Here is a 16,970-nt window from a genome sequence, read left to right as displayed (position 1 = left end):
AAAACATGAACTATTTGCTGCTGTAATCATGAAAAATGCTCAGAATAAGAAATGAAGACATCACCACCGACAAAGAAGGAAGTACACAGAATGATGCATTTACTTTGCCCAGTTCCATACATTTGGAGCCCTGGGGGGAAATGAACATAATCATGGGAACATCTCTAAATGTTCTGAAAAGCCACTGGGAAAATGTTTTTAAAAGTTTCGAAGCAATCGAATTATTAAGTTCAAAGAGGTAGATGCCTGTGTAGCCTGATTAAATGTATCTGTTTCAGCCCAAACCTGGGGTTCTGGCATCATTTCTGTAAGAGCCAAGGACCACATAGTGACAATGCTCAACTTCTATTATTTTATGCTGTACTGGAGATATTAGCAAAAACATTTAGCAAAGAGAACACAGACATACAAAAATTACGAAGAAATTAAGAGAGGTGCTATGTGAAACTTACTTGAAAGTATACTGAGGAAACTCAGGAGAATCAACTATAAAAGAAAAACGGACAAAGACGTCAGGCTTATTATAAATAAATCAACAGCTTTCATATGTGTATACACCACAACCAGTTAGAACATATTCACAGATAAAGCATGCCACTTACCACGATAACAGACAGAACACGTACTTAGGAATTAACTCTACACAAACTGTGCGAGACCAATTGAAAAATAACCACCAGGGTATCTGAGCGGCTCAGTTGGTTAAGCGTCTGACTCTTGACTTCAGCTTGGATTGTGATCTCAGGGTCGTGAGATCGAGCCCCGCATCGGGCTCCACGCTCAGCACGAAGTCGGCTTGAGATTCTCTCTTTCCCTCTCTCTCTGGCCCTCCCACCACTCATGTCCTCGCTCCCTCTCAAAATAAATAAATCTTTGGGGAAAAAAAATCAAAATAGATTGAAAAGGATACTTGAAAAGCAGGAATATCTACTATGTTGAGGATGGGAAGGTTCGACTTAATAAGTACATCAGTTATATCTAAGTTAATGTACAAATTTAATGAATTATAAATAATGTCAATTATAAATTATGTCATATAATTATGAATTGTAAATAAAATGTCAGTAAGTTCTTTTTGGATGTGAATTACCCAAGATGTTTAAGTTATATTGAAAAAGACATTTTATTTACTTATTTTTTAAAGATTTTATTTATTTGTGTGAGAGAGAGAGATAGCAAGAGAGAACACAAGCAGGGAGGAGAGAAAGAAGTAGACCCCCCACGGAGCAGGGAGCCCGACATAGGGCTCGATCCCAGGACCGCAGGATCGTGACCTGAGCTCCAGGCAGATGCTTAGCTGACTGAGCCACCCAGGCACTCCTGAAAAAGAAATCTTCAAGAAACTGTAGAGGAACAGGAAATCAATGTAAGTGGATGTCATAGCAACTTATTAAATACTTCTGTAGAAACTTAACAATTAAATAGAATAGCACTGGTCTAGTAATATGTAGACTAAAAGAAGATCAAAATGCAGGTACATACATGTACATTTAACACAAATTAAAGTTGGTGTCTTGAATCAGTGGAGACAAATAAAGACTATTCATCAATATTATTGATAAAATGAGGCTAGCCATCTGGAAAGAAATTAATTTGGATCTCCACCTCACACTGAACACCTGGAAAGACTCTATGTGGGTCAAAGATTTAAATATAATTAATTGAAATTAGAATTTATTTATAAACTTGCAGTGGAGAAGTACTTTTAATTGTAATTTAAAATGGCCAAACCGTGAAAAGACAGTCAGAAAATTCTAGTACATTAAAGGCAATAATCACAACCGCAAGACATGTACTTGGTAAAAAGAAATAAACTGAGCACCGTCAAAATTCAAGTGATTGGAAAATGTTCCAATTTGCATCACAAGGAACTGATTTCCTTAGTTTATAAAGAGATACATCAGATAATGTGGTTAAGCTCCCTCAAACTCTGTTGATGGGCAAAAAATGGAAAATTTGTTAATATTCTCTATTAGTAAGGCTATGGAGAACATGTATTGCTAGTAGAGATGTGAATCAGAAAACTTCTATAGGAGAGTATTCTACCAATATTGATCAAAATTACCGGTGCTTATATCCTTTGACCCACCAATGCTACATATAGAGATTTATCCTATGAATATATTTGCACATGAAAAAAGTAGCATATTACTATATTATTCATTGCAACATTATTTTTCATAGCAAAAAATAATCCTGAATTTTCATCAATATAGGATGGTAAAATTAGTTCTGATCCTTCCCCCCCATAAACTACCATGAAACTTAGGAAAAAAGAGAGCTCTCCCTGCGGCATGGAAATTGCTCCAGCATGCACAGTTAAATGAATAAACCAAGAGACAGCTCACTCTGGATCACATGCTTCCCTTTGTGTTAAAAAGCTGGAACACAGGGCGGCATTGTAATTTTTGCCTGTATGTTCATGATGTAGTAATAGTGGTTACCTGGTTGATTACCTGGTTGGAGGGGAGATGGATGATGATCATTTAGATCCCAAATAGAAGCACCAGGGAGGCTTCTCACTCCAGTCTTGTACTATTTGACTTTGAACCACATGAATATATTTTTTTCCCCCCAAGAGCTGAGTATCTACTGAGAAGACAAAAGTTACTGTATTCTTATATATCTGACTGTAGAGGAACAATTCTGAATGGATCCAAGTGGGGTCTCTGAAATCTATTTTAGATCTTTGGACTCTGTTTTTTGCTATGGAAATTTCCAGGTGCCTCCTTGTAAATTTTCATATAATGGACATGATTACTTTTCCCCATAAGCATTTTGGCAATTTTCACCTCGAGTGTTCGTTATGCCTGGGATGTGAGTTTTTCCTTTGTACATTAACTTCCTAACTAATTTTGCTTGAGAGCTTGACATCAAGGATTTTAATACAGTTGATCCTTGAACGATGTGGGGGGTAAGATGTGCTGACTTCCTCTTGCCCCATACAGCTGAAAATCCACACAGACCTCTCGACTCTCCAAAAACTTAAGTACTAATAACCTATGTTGACTGGAAGCCTTACTGATAACGTAGTCTATTCATGTGTATTTTGTCTATGCATTATATGGTGTATTCTCATGATAAAGGAAGCTTGAGCAAAGAAGATGTGATTCAGAAAATCATAAGGAGGGGAAAATACATTTACAGTGCTGTGCTGGATTTACTGAAAAACAAATCCGCATCTAAGTGGGTCTGTGCAGTTGAAACCCGTGTTGTTCAAGGGCCAACTGTGGTTTTCAACAGCAAAGAAAATTGCTCTTTTAGGTCATATAGTGAGAACTGTGTTATAACTCCACCTTTATTTATAGTGTTTCTATTGCATGGGATAGATGATGGAATCGACATGGTTATAGGCATCCATAGTCTTACAAAATTTGAGATAGACACATTTAGTTTTTAAATTTTTTAATTTTTAAAAGATTTTATTTATTTATTTATTTGTTTGTTTATTTATTTGAGAGAGCAAGAGAGAGAGAGAGAGAATGGGGTGGGGGACAGAGGGAGAGGGAGAGAATCTCAAGCAGACTCTGTGCTGAGCACAGAGCTCCCGTCAGGGCTCGATCTCATGACGCTGAGATCATGACCTGAGCCGAAATTAAGAGTCAGACGCTCAACTGACTGAGCCACCCAGGCGCCCCGCACAAATTTATTTTTTTGATTATACTTCTGTATTGACATTATTTAGAATGACCCTTGACCTAAAAATAAAGATTCTTTTTATATTTTATTTTATTTATTCATTTGAGAGGGAAAAAGCGAGAGAGAATCTGAAGGAGACTCCACACTGAGTGCAGAGCCCAATGCAGGGCTTGTTCCACAACCACGAGATCACGACCTGAGCTGAAACCAAGAGTCAGACGCTCAGCTGACTGATCTACCCAGGATTTGATTTGATTTCATCTTATTTTACTAGTTTTTAAGTTTTTATTTAAATTCCAGTTAGTTAACATACTGTGCAATATTAGCTTCAGGTGTACAATGCAGTGACTCAACACTTACATATAGCCCTTGGCGCTCATCACAGCAGGTGCACTTCTTCATCCCCACAGCTGAGCTGAGATTTTGCAGAAGTGATGAGAAAGGATGCACGCACCCAGACAACTCCTGGTGTCCAGCCGGTATGGCAGACCAATCACCATTTCAGCAATCTGTGAGGAGTCGCCACCTAAGTCCAGGTAACATTTTTCAGTTTTGCTTGTGTTTCCTATTTTGGTCCATTGGTCATGTCAGAGAGTGTTCTTTAATTTGCACGTGGTTTTTGATTTGCCAGATTTCCTTCTGACATTGATTTCTCACTTAATTCCACTGTGTTTGGAGAACACACTTGGTGTGATTTCTGTTCTTTCAAATTTACTGGGCTGCGGCATGTTCCTCGCATGCTTGAGAGGGACATCCGTTCGGCTGTTGTTGGGTGGGGTGTTCTATAGGCGTCTGCCACAACTACTTGGTTTACAGTGTGGTTCAAGCCTTCTCTTTCCTTGTGACTTCTGTCTAGTTGTTGTATGTGATGCTAGAAAGCAACATCAAGTACATTAAGAAACTGTCTTGTAGGATTGAGCTAAATTTGTGATTTCTTATTTCTAAGTGTATGTCTCAAGAAGTAGTGACATAAGAGAACCTAGCATTTCTAAGATATTTTAAAAATAAGCCACTGCGTAGCATTGAACCTTATCCCATTAGGAACCATGTAAAAGACCGAACTGAAGGTATCAAGACTCTGGAAATACGACATAAAATAGAAATTAGGCCACCTAAATTTAGGAGCATCTGAAAATATGAATGTATGCCATTTGTCTCAGTGTTGGATGGATGTTTCCATGGGCTGTCCATTCCCCTGTTAGGTAACACAATGAGTCGTGCCACAGTTTCACAAATTCCATCTCTTTTTCCTTGTCTGCAAGGATTTTCGTATGAAATAACCCAGAGCAGCTACTTTTGGTTGATTTATTCTCTATCACAGATGCTTGCTGTTGTTTTTCCTCAGATAGTTGTGATTTTTACAACAGAGAAATCTATGTGGAGAGATGAGTTCTGCAATGTTTGCAGCAGGAACGTGAGTTATGCACCAAAACCCATTCTCATCTCTTCCTTGGCTTAGTTCAAGATCAGTGGTCTGCTAACGTTGTGTCTCAGGGTCTCTTTATGCTTTGAAAAATAACCATTTTTCATTTTAGGTGACCCCAAAAATGCTTTTTTTTGTCTGCATTCTGTGTTTTGATATTTACTGTATAAGAAATTAGACAGATTTAAAGTAGTTAATTTATTTCAAAATAACAATAATAAATATCCTATATGTTAACGTAAGTAACGTGTTTCTCTTGAAAAATAATTATATCTCCCCCCCTAAAAACGTGAGAAAAGAGGCAATTGTATGTTTGTGAACCTCTTCAATGTCTAACTTAGCAGGATGTAGCTGGATTCACACACTTGTCTCTCTATACTCAATCTGTTGCTATCTGTTTTGGTTGAAATATAGGAAAAAAACATATGACTTCACACAGATAGGTAGCTGCAAAATGGAGTAGCATGTGGATCATCTTCTCATTGTAGACATTAATTGTAGCTATAATTATAAACATTCTTATTTGATTCTATCGTGAATCTGGACAAGAAGTAATTTCTTAACAGGTAAAGATTAGTTACAGTAAACTTCACGTATACTGCTGCATGAAAATCCTTTTATTTATCTTGTACTTTGAATATATTTTTCATTCGTGCACGATTTTTGGTGCATGAAGTATTGATCATTTGGAGAATATTGGCTCACCAGTTTATGCAAATCCTCCTTTAAGTCTCAGAAATTTACAAGCCCGAGGGGCGTACATTTTCACTAACCACAGGGTAAAAGGAAGGAAGAAACTCTAAATTGGTGGGGCCATGGGGCATGAAAATAATGGACTATGGAGATTCTTCCACCAAATCAAGATCAGGAGCTAATCAAGGAAACTCTCCCCACCCTGGGGATGGTAGTTACCTCTCAGAGTTGGGAAATTTACAGGCTTACAAGCACTGATTCTCCATATTCTGAGGGAGAGATCACCGAGGAGCACGGTCCCTGGTCTCCCACATACATTGCATGTGTGTGTGACAATCATATAACAGTCTTAGTTTGCAAGTCATCAACCCCTTTTAGAGCACTTGAAGGTGGATGTTGTTTCTCAGCTAGATGTTGTGGTGTTTGAGTTGGTTGTGGTGCTTAATTGGGAATTGAAATATCTTCCCTGGGGTAAGAGTGATGGTTCCTTCATTTGAGGAAAAGAATGGAATGGGTGTCCAGGCACAAAAAGGGTTGGCTCTGGCAGAGGCTGCCCTGGGTTCCTCACTCCTGTTTTCTTTCCCCCGAGTACAGACTCAGGCTCTATTTTGGAACATTTCTTGTAGTTAAGTGGGGTTATTAAGCACACACTATGTGAAAGTGTTGTCATGCAGCCAGAACCATTGATATTGGCCCTTTCTTGAGTGAAATGATATTCTGTTGTGTCAGGTAAAAGATTTATCTATTGTTGTTATGGTAACACTAGCCTGACTTAACTAATACAATGGTGTTCAACTTTTTAATGCTCATGATATGCCTCTTTCATAGTTTCTGTGAGCCCTACAATGACTGATTTGATAGCAGGTCAGGGAAAAATGTCATGAGGAAGTGTTGGTTGATTACTAACTCAATGTGACCTGGAGTATGACATAGCAGCCAAAAACCTAGTGAAAATATCTTTATCACAAGGTGATAGGATCAGAGTAATGCTCAGGATTCCATGAAAAGCATCCAAAAGAAAGAACACTTGCAGTCACAACAACATCAACAACAATGACCTTTTCTAAAAAAGACCATAGGGCTTTCTACATTCCAAAATCTCAGAAATATAAGGTGTACCCTGTTTTCCCATTTGGTCATCCCATAATTTTGAACCCATGGGATTTCTCTGTGTTTGCTCAATCCTTATGAAGGGGGTTTTGCTAATATCCAATAATATCACCTGGAATTCAATTAGGACTGTCCCCTAGCATTGAGAATGCTGGGCTGATTTACCTCTGTAGGTGCCCCTTGAGCTGAACCAGTTTCTTTTACAGAGACATGTCTAATTAGACTTTAAAGTCAACTCTTAGAAATGTATTGGTTGGGGTGCCTGTGTGGCTCAGTCAGTTAAGCATCTCACTCTTGATTTCGGCTCAGGTCATGATCTCAGGGTCATGGGATCGAGCTCAGTGTCAGGTTCCACACTGAGTGTGGAGCCTGCTTGAGATTCTTTCTCTCCTCTGCCCTTCCCCCACGCCCTCTCACACACTCTCTCTAAACAAAATGTATTGGTCATTCTAATGATAAAGTATCAAATTTATTAATCAATGCATGGGCAATCATCTGAAACAATCCAGTGAATAATGTTTAGGCATGTGAGGAAAATCTTCCACTTGAAAGTACTTCATAAAGCCAAATAAGGTTATAGAGTGGCTGTTATAGATTTTCAGTTTGATTAGAGAGTATTTTATATATCAAATAAATAGATATAGAAAAAGAATGTATCAAAAGGAAGACCTTAATTAACTAAATAAATTGGATTTGGAAGCAGTTAAAGAGTAGGATTAAGCTTGCAGAAAAGTTAATCAGTAATACTTAAGATAAAATTAAGAAACTGGATTGAAACAACTTTAGAAAATAGAATGAAATAGAAAGTAGTGTGATGTAACTTAATCTAAGAAAGAAGGGAACTCTTGATGACAATGAAGAAAACAAACAAGAATATATTAGGAAAGGTAAGCTAGAAGAAAAGTATCCAGAAGTAAACAAATAAACAAGCTTCCCAAATTGCCTATTAAGAGAACTCATCCATTTCTTCAATGCATGCAAAAAGGTTTATGTAATAAAGAACCATGCCATCTTCAACAATAAAATTCATGAAGGGATTGTGGTATATCCAAACAATGGAAAATCATAAAGTGATAAACGATGAAGGGTGCCTGGGTCACTCGGTTAAGTGTCCAACTCTTGGTTTTGGCTCAGGTTATGATCTCAGGGTCATAAGATCGAGCCCCACGTTGGGCTCTGTGCTCTGCTTGAGGATTCTCTCTCTCAAAAAAAAGTATATATATATTTTTAAAAAGTGGTAAGTGATGAAGATATAAGTGAGAGAACAGAGCCAGACATAAAGAAACAGGTGTTTTGTCATTCTATGTACATGAGGACATTATACTTAAGACCAGAGGATTTCTTTATTTTTCCATTTTTATGTGTGAATACATTTTACCATTTCCAATACTAATGCCTCAGTATGTGGCCCATGCTAATATTATTGCCTATCATCAAAACATCATTACTTGGCTTTTATTTTTTCTCCTTATAGACGTCTCAAAATAGATGCAGCCTACAGAAAGCACTGGACTCACGTCAGGGGGATTTAAGTTCTAGAGCTCTCTCTAATACACTAGCAATGTGTGATCTTGGGAAATCATGTAGTTTCTTTGGAGATCAGTTTCCTCATTGGTATACCAGATAGTAGTTGACGGATTGGAAGCAATGAGGTCTAACTCCTGAGCCAACATAATTGCAACTGTGTAATTTGATTTAAAAAACAGCTATGGCACTATCTTCTTTCCTAATTAGAAAGGTGTCAACCCCATCCTTCACTACTTGAGTATAACCACTTCCAAACTTTTGATATGTAGAAAATATTCATTTTTTAAAAGATTTATTTATTTATTTATTTATTTATTTATTTATTTATTTATTTATTTATTGTAGGGAGACAGAGAGAGTGAGTGTGTGTTGGGGGAGGGAAAAAGGGAGAGGGAGATAGGATCCCTAACTGACTCCATGCTGAGCTTGGAGCCCAACATGGAGCTCGATCCCAGGACCCTGAGGTCACGACCTGAGCCAAAACCAAGAGTCAGTCACTTAAATGACTGAGCCACCCAGGCGCCCCTATGTAGCAGATATTCTTATGAGTCTCCCAAGTAAATTATGATATAGCCCTATAACCTGTCAATAACAAGCAAGCATGAGAATCAAGCAGATACTCTGAATAGCACACATGTGTATATATGAACCAGAGTTGCCACTGTGCCTGGTGGTCTTTTCCATAATAAATTGTACGTATTCCTAAAGCAAGTGGGAACTGTAGCAGCTGTAAACTCAGGGCTTGCCAATTTGACAGTGGTTTGGAGACTGCAAATTATTAACACTTGTGCTGTGCTTGGAAGCCATTTTTCCAAAACATAGGAAGCAATTTTATTCTAACATGGATTTTAAAGAAAGTGCATTGGTTTGGAGAGCACATAGGGCAGAGGTTTCCCATCAAACTGACACTTTGGATAACGAGCATCATGGGGAAACTTGGTGTCACTTGCCTCTTGCAAACCATGACCAGGCTTTGACCTTAGAGGAGCAAAAGGAAAATTTCTTTTCTAACAAAATTGGGTATATAAGTGTGTGGCATGGAGAAGCAAAATCTCAAAAGGAGAGAATTCCTCCAGCAATGGATGAAATACGTGCTCCTTGTATACATTTTTAAGATGGTAGAAGTTACAAAGAAAAAAATCAAACCAACAAATTCCCATTTCTCAGAGAGTCATGACTGATTTTTATAAAATTATGATCATTTGGCATATTAATTCCCCATTCTGCTGTTCTTCACTTAACATCCAATCATATGAATTTCCCTACATTATTACTTGCTTTTTTTAAAATTTTTTTATTGTTATCTTAATCACCATACATCATTAGTTTTTGATGTAGTGTTCCATGATTCATTGTTTGTGCATAACACCCAGTGCTCCACGCAGAACGTGCCCTTTTTAATACCCATCACCAGGCTAACCCATCCCCCCAACCCCCCTCCCCTCTAGAACCCTCGGTTTGTTTTTCAGAGTCCATCGTCTCTCATGGTTCGTCTCCCCCTCCAACTTACTCCCCTCCATTCTTCGCCTCCTGCTGTCTTCTTTTTCTTTTTTTTTTCTTAACATATATTGCATTCTTTATTTCAGAAGTACTGATCTGGGATTCAACAGTCTTTCACAATTCACAGCGCTCACCATAGCACATACCCACCCCAATGTCTGTCACCCAGCCACCTCATCCCTCCCACCCCCCACCACTCCAGCAACCCTCAGTTTGTTTTCCGAGGTTAAAAATTCCTCATATCAGTGAGGTCATATGATACATGTCTTTCTCGGATTAACTAATTTCACTCAGCATAACACCCGCCAGTTCCATCCACGTCGTTGCAAATGGCAAGATCTCATTCCTTTTTATGGCTGCATAATATTCCATTGTGTATATATACCACATCTTCTTTATCCATCATCTGTCGATGGACATCTTGGCTCTTTCCACAGTTCGGCTATTGTGGACATTGCTGCTATAAACATTGGGGTGCACGTACCCCTTCGGGTCCCTACATTTGTATCTTTGTGGTAAATACCCAGTAGTGCAATTGCTATATCGTATGGTAGCTCTATTTTCAACTGTTTGAGGAACCTCCATACTGTTTTCCAGAGGGGTTGCACCAGCTTGCATTCCCACCAACAGTGCAGGAGGGTTCCCCTTTCTCCACATCCCCACCAACACCTGTCGTTTCCTGACTTGTTAATTTTAGCCATTCTGACTGGTGTGAGGTGATATCTCACTGAGGTTTTGATTTGGATTTCCCTGATGCCGAGCGACCTTGAGCACTTTTTCATGTGTCTGTTGGCCATTTGGATGTCTTCTTTGGAAAAATGTCTGTTCATGTCTTCTGCCCATTTCTTGATTGGATTGTTTGTTCTTTGGGTGTTGAGTTGGATAAGTTCTTTATAGATTTGGGTACTAGCCTTTTATCTGATATGTCATTTGCAAATATTTTCTCCCATTCTGTCGGTTGTCTTTTGGTTTTGTGGACTGTTTCTTTTGCTTGCAAAAGTTTATTCTCTTGATGAAATCCCAATAGTTCATTTTTGCCCTTGCTTCCCTTGCCTTTGGCGATGTTTCTAGGAAGAAGTTGCTGCGGCTGAGGTCGAAGAGGTTGCTGCCTGTGTTCTCCTTTAGGATGTTGATGGACTCCGGTCTCACGTTTAGGTCTTTCAACCATTTGGTGTCTATTTTTGTGTGTGGTGTAAGGAAATGGTCCTGTTTCATTCTTCTGCATGTGGCTGTCCAATTTTCCCAACAGCATTTGTTGAAGAGACTGTCTTTTTGCCATTGGACATTCGTTCTGCTTTGTCAATGATTAGTTGACCATAGAGTTGAGGGTCCATTTCTGGGCTCTCTACTCTGTTCCATTGATCTATGTGTCTGTTTTTGTGCCAGTACCATACTGTCTTGATGATGACAGCTTTGTAATAGAGCTGAAAGTCTGGAATTGTGATGCCGCCAGCTTTGCTTTTCTTTTTCAATATTCCTCTGGCTATTCGTGGTCTTTTCTGCTTCCACACAAATTTTAGGATTATTTGTTCTATTTCTTTGAAAAAAGTGGATGGTATTTTGATGGGGATTGCATTGAATGTGTAGATTGCTCTAGGTAGCACTGACATCTTCACAATGTTTCTTCTTCCAATCCATGAGCATGGAAAGTTTTTTCCATTTCTTTGTGTCTTCTTCAATTTCTTTCCTGAGTATTTTATTGTTTTCTGAGTACAGATCCTTTGCCTCTTTGGTTAAATTTATTCCTAGGTATCTTACGGTTTTGGGTGCAATTGTAAATGGGACGGACTCCTTGATTTGTCTCTCTTCTGTCTTGTTGTTGGTGTATAGGAATGCCACTGATTTCTGTGCATTGATTTTATAGCCTGCTACTTGACTGAATTCCTGTATGAGTTCTAGCAGTTTTGGGGTGGAGTCTTTTGGGTTTTCCACATAGAGCATCATATCATCTGCAAAGAGTGAGAGTTTGACTTCCTCCTTGCCGATTTGGATGCCTTTGATTTCTTTTTGTTGTCTGATTGCTGTGGCTAGGACTTCTAATACTATGTTGAAGAGCAGTGGTGAGAGTGGACATCCCTGCCGCGGTCCTGACCTTAGGGGAAAAGCTCTCAGCTTTTCCCCATTGAGAATGATATTCGCTGTAGGTTTTTCATAGATGGTTTTTATGATATTGAGGTATGCACCCTCTATCCCTATACTCTGAAGAGTTTTGATCAAGAGAGGATGCTGTAGTTTGTCAAATGCTTTTTCTGCATCGATTGAGAGGATCATATGATTCTTGTTCTTTCTTTTGTTAATGTATTGTATCACGTTGATTGATTTGCAGATGTTGAACCAACCTTGCAGCCCAGGGATAAATCCCACTTGGTCATGGTGAATATCCTTTTAATGTACTGTTGGATCCTATTGGCTAGTATTTTGGTGAGAATTTTTGCATCCATGTTCATCAAGGAAATTGGTCTGTAATTCTCCTTTTTGATGGGGTCTTTGTCTGGTTTTGGGATCAAGGTAATGGTGGCCTCATAAAATGAGTTTGGAAGTTTTCCTTCCATTTCTATTTTTTGGAACAGTTTCAGGAGAATAGGTATTAATTCTTCTTGAAATGTCTGATAGAATTCCCCTGGGAAGCCATCTGGCCCTGGGCTTTGTTTCTTGGGAGATTTTTGATGACTGCTTCAATTTCCTTAGTGGCTCTAGGTCTGTTCAGGTTTTCTATTTCTTCCTGGTTCAGTTTTGGTAGTTGATACATCTCTAGGAATGCACCCATTTCTTCCAGGTTATTTAATTTGCTGGCATAGAGTTGCTCATAATATGTTCTTATAATTTTTTGTATGTCTTTGGTGTTGGTTGTGATCTCTCCTCTTTCATTCATGATTTTGTGGATTTGGGTCATTTCTCTTTTCTTTTTGATAAGTCTGGCCAGCGGTTTATCAATCTTGTTAATTCTCTCAAAGAACCAGCTCCTAAGTTCGTTGATCTGTTCTACTCTTCTTTTGGTTTCTATTTCATTGATTTCTGCTCCGATCTTTATTATTTCTCTTCTCCTGCAGGGTTTAGGCTTTATTTGCTGTTCTTTCTCCAGCTCCTTTAGGTGTAGGGTTAGGTTGTGTATTTGAGACTTTTCTTGTTTCTTGAGAAAGGTTTGTATTGCTATATACTTTCCTCTCATGACTGCCTTTGCTGCATCCCACAGATTTTGGACAGTTGTGTTTTCATTTTCATTGGTTTCCCTGAATTTTTTTAATTCTTCTTTAATTTCCTGGTTGACCCATTCATTCTTCAGTAGGATGCTCTTTAGCCTCCATGTATTTGAGTTCTTTCCAACTTTCCTCTTGTGATTGAGTTCTAGTTTCAAAGCACTGTGGTCTGGAAATATGCAAGGAATAATCCCAATCTTTTGGTATCAGTTGAGACCTGATTTGTGACCTAAGATGTGATCAATTCTGGAGAATGTTCCATGGGCACTAGAGAAGAATGTGTATTCCGTTGCTTTTGGGTGGATTGTTCTGAATATGTCTGTGAAGTCCAATTGGTCCAGTGTTTCATTTAAAGTCTTTATTTCCTTGTTGATATTTTGCTTAGATGATCTGTCCATTTCAGTCAGGGGGGTGTTAAAGTCCTCCAGTATTATTGTATTGTTGTCAATGTGCTTCTTTGCTTTTCTTATTAATTGCCTTATAAAAGTGGCTGCTCCCATGTTAGGGGCATAGATATTTACAATTGTTAAATCTTCTTGTTGGATAGACCCTTAAAGTAAGATATAGTGTCCTTCTTCATCTCTTATTTGTCTTTGTTTTAAAATCTAATTTGTCTGAAAGAAGGATTGCCTCCCCACCTTTCTTTTGGTGTCCATTAGCATGGTAAATGGTTTTCCACCCCCTCACTTTCAATCTGGGGGTGTCTTTGGGTCTAAAATGAGTCTCTTGCAGACAGCATATGGATGGGTCTTGTTTTTTAATCCAATCTGATAGCCTGTGTCTTTTGATTGGGGCATTTAGCCCATTTACATTCAGGGTAACTATTGAAAGATAGGAATTTAGTTCCATTTTATTGCCTGTAAGGTGACTGTGACTGTATGTTGTCTGTGTTCCTTTCTGATCTATGCTGCTTTTAGGCTCTCTCTTTGCTTAGAGGACCCCTTTCAAGATTTCTTGTAGGGCTGGTTTCGTGGTTGCAAATTCCTTTAGTTTTTGTTTGTCCTGGAAGCTTTTTACCTCTCCTTCTATTTTCAGTGACAGCCTAGCTGGATATAGTATTCTTGGCTGCATAGTTTTCTCGTTTAGTGCTCTGAAGATATCATGGCAGTGCTTTCTGGCCTGCCAGGTCTCTGTGGATAGGTCTGTTGCCAATCTAATGTTTCTACCATTGTAGGTTACATATCTCTTCTCCCGAGCTGCTTTCAGGATTTTCTCTTTGTCTCTGAGACTCGTAAGTTTTACTCTTCGATGTCGGGGTGTTGACCTATTTTTATTGATTTTGAGAGGCGTTCTCTGTGCCTCCTGGATTTTGATGCCTGTTTCCTTCCTCACATTAGGGAAGTTCTCTGCTATAATTTGCTCCAATATACCTTCTGCTTCTCTCTCTCTTTCTTCTTCTTCTGGGATCCCAATTATTCTAATGTTGTTTCTTCTTATCATATCGCTTATCTCTCGAATTCTGCTCTCGTGATCCTGTAGTTGTTTATCTCTCTTTCTCTCAGCCTCATTATTTTCCATCATTTGGTCTTCCATATCGTTGATTCTCTCTTCTGCCTCATTTATCCTAGCAGTTAGTGCCCCCATTTTTGATTGCACCTCATTAATAGCCTTTTTGATTTCGATTAGTTAAATTTTAGTTCTTTTATTTCTCCAGAAAGGGTTTCTCTAATAACTTCCACCCTTTTTTCAAGCCCAGCTAGTATCTTTAAAGTCATGATTCTGAACTCTAAGTCCGACATCGTACTAATGTCAGTATTGACTAGGTCCCTGGTGGATGGTACTACCTCTTGTTCTTTTTGCTGAGGTGATTTTTTTCGTCTTGTCATTTTGTCCAGAGGAGAACAGATAAATGAGAGAACAAAATGCTAACAGGTTAACAATGTCCCCAGCAAATATACTGTATACCAATCAGAAAAGACCTGAAACCAGGGTAAAAGAAAGGGAAAGAAAGAAAAAAGAAAGAGAAAAAAAAAGAAAAAGAAAACGATAAAAACAAACCGAAACAGAACAAAACAAAACAAAAAAACAGAATATGATCAAATATGATCAGGCTAGTGCATAGATCAGTGCCACACACTAGATTTTGGGTGTATTTTGGTCTGTTAGAAAGTGCCTCCTAAAATTTTAAAAGACGAAAGACTTACATATGTACAAAATAAGGGTTGATACAATGAAGGGATGGAAGATGACTGTAAAGGTGAAACTTATAAAGGGTTTTATAAATGGAATTGATAAGAAGTTGTTTGAAAGAAGAAAGAAGAAGATTTAAAAAAAAGAAAAAAGAAAAGAAAAAAAATGGGAGAGACTGTAATCAGGCAGAAGACTAGAACAAAGCCATACACTAGTGATTTAGGGTATATTTTGATCTGTTAGAAGAAACTGTATCTCAAAATTTTAAAGAGAGAACAACTTATATTTATATTTGCCAAAAATAAGGGTAACTACTATGAAGGGATAAAATATGACTCTAAAAATGAAAAATAAAAAATGTTTTTTTTAAAAAAAGGGATTGATAAGATGTTGGTTGAAAAAGGGAAAAAGAAAAATTCAAAAATAAAAAGAAACAAAAACCAGTTAAAAAAATTAACTTTGAAAAACTAATGAATCATGGTAAAAAAGCCATGAATTCTATGTGCAGTATTCCCCTAGCCTGGAGTTCTCCCGTTCTCCTTGATCGGTAAACTTGGTCTTGGCTCGCTGGCTGTTCGTGCTGATCTTCTGGGGGAGGGGCCTGTTGCCGTGGTTCCCAAATGTCTTTGCCGGAGGCGGAATTGCCCCGCCCTTGTCGGTCCGGGCTAAGCAAGCTGCTCGGGTTTGCTCTCAGGAGCTTTTGTTCCCTGCAAGCTCTCGGTACAGCTTTGGAGGACCAGGGCGAAAATGGCGGCCTCCCAATCTCCACCCGGAGGAGCCGAGAACTCGGGGCCCCACTCCTCAGTGCGCCCCCAGAGAAAAGCAGTCCCTCCCGTGTCCCCAGTCTCCGGCCGCACTCCGTGCTCACCCGGCCTGTGACCGAGCGTTTCTATCTCTGGCACCCGACCCCGTGTGGAGTCTCCAAACCCAGCAGATCCCTGCGGTGCGCTCCCGCGCCGCTCCTCCCAGGGGAGGGAGGGGAGTCTCCCCAACTCTGCCGCTTGTTGGGTCCCTGCTGGAGGCACAGTGGCCCGACTGGGCTGCGGATCACAGTTTATGGCCACCCCGAGCTGAGAGCCCGCGCCTCGGCTCCGTCTCTGCAGCCGGCTTCCCCGCTCCGATCCCTGGGAGCTCTGCCGCACTCAGGCACCCCTGGTCTTTCTGTGACCCCGAGGGTCCTGAGACCACACTGTCCCGGGAGGGTTCCACCCCCCGCTTAGCTACTGGAGCGACGTCCCTCCACGGAGCTGACTTCTAAAAGGTCCGATTTTGTGCTCCGCGGCTCTAGCACTTGCCAGAAGCGGCCGACGGAGGCCCCCCCCCCCGCCGTCTATCCTCCCGAATATTGCCTCGGATTCACTTCTCCGCACGTCCTACCTTCCAGTAAGTGGTCGCTTCTCTGTTCAGAGAGTTGTTGCTACTCTCCTCTTCGGTCTCCTGTTGAGTTCGTAGGTGTTCAGAATGGTTTGATCCCTATTCAGCTGAATTCCTGAGACCAGACGAAATCCAGGTCCCCTACTCCTCTGCCATCTTGCTCCGCCCAAAAGACATTTACTTGCTTTTTTTTAAAAGTTACATTTTGTGATTGCACTTTGCGGGTCGACTCTAGTTTCTTTAACCATTATTCTGTGTTGGAGATTTCACATTTTTGCTCTTACTTACAAAAGTGTGGTGAATATATAAATTTCTGCCCATATTTCTGATGATTTTCTCAAAATTTTTGCTGGAAACACAATTATTGGGTCAAAGAA

The sequence above is a fragment of the Zalophus californianus genome, chromosome 12 (assembly GCF_009762305.2).
Source record: "Zalophus californianus isolate mZalCal1 chromosome 12, mZalCal1.pri.v2, whole genome shotgun sequence".
NCBI lineage: Eukaryota > Metazoa > Chordata > Mammalia > Carnivora > Otariidae > Zalophus > Zalophus californianus.
Note: the sequence above shows the minus strand (reverse complement) of the source record.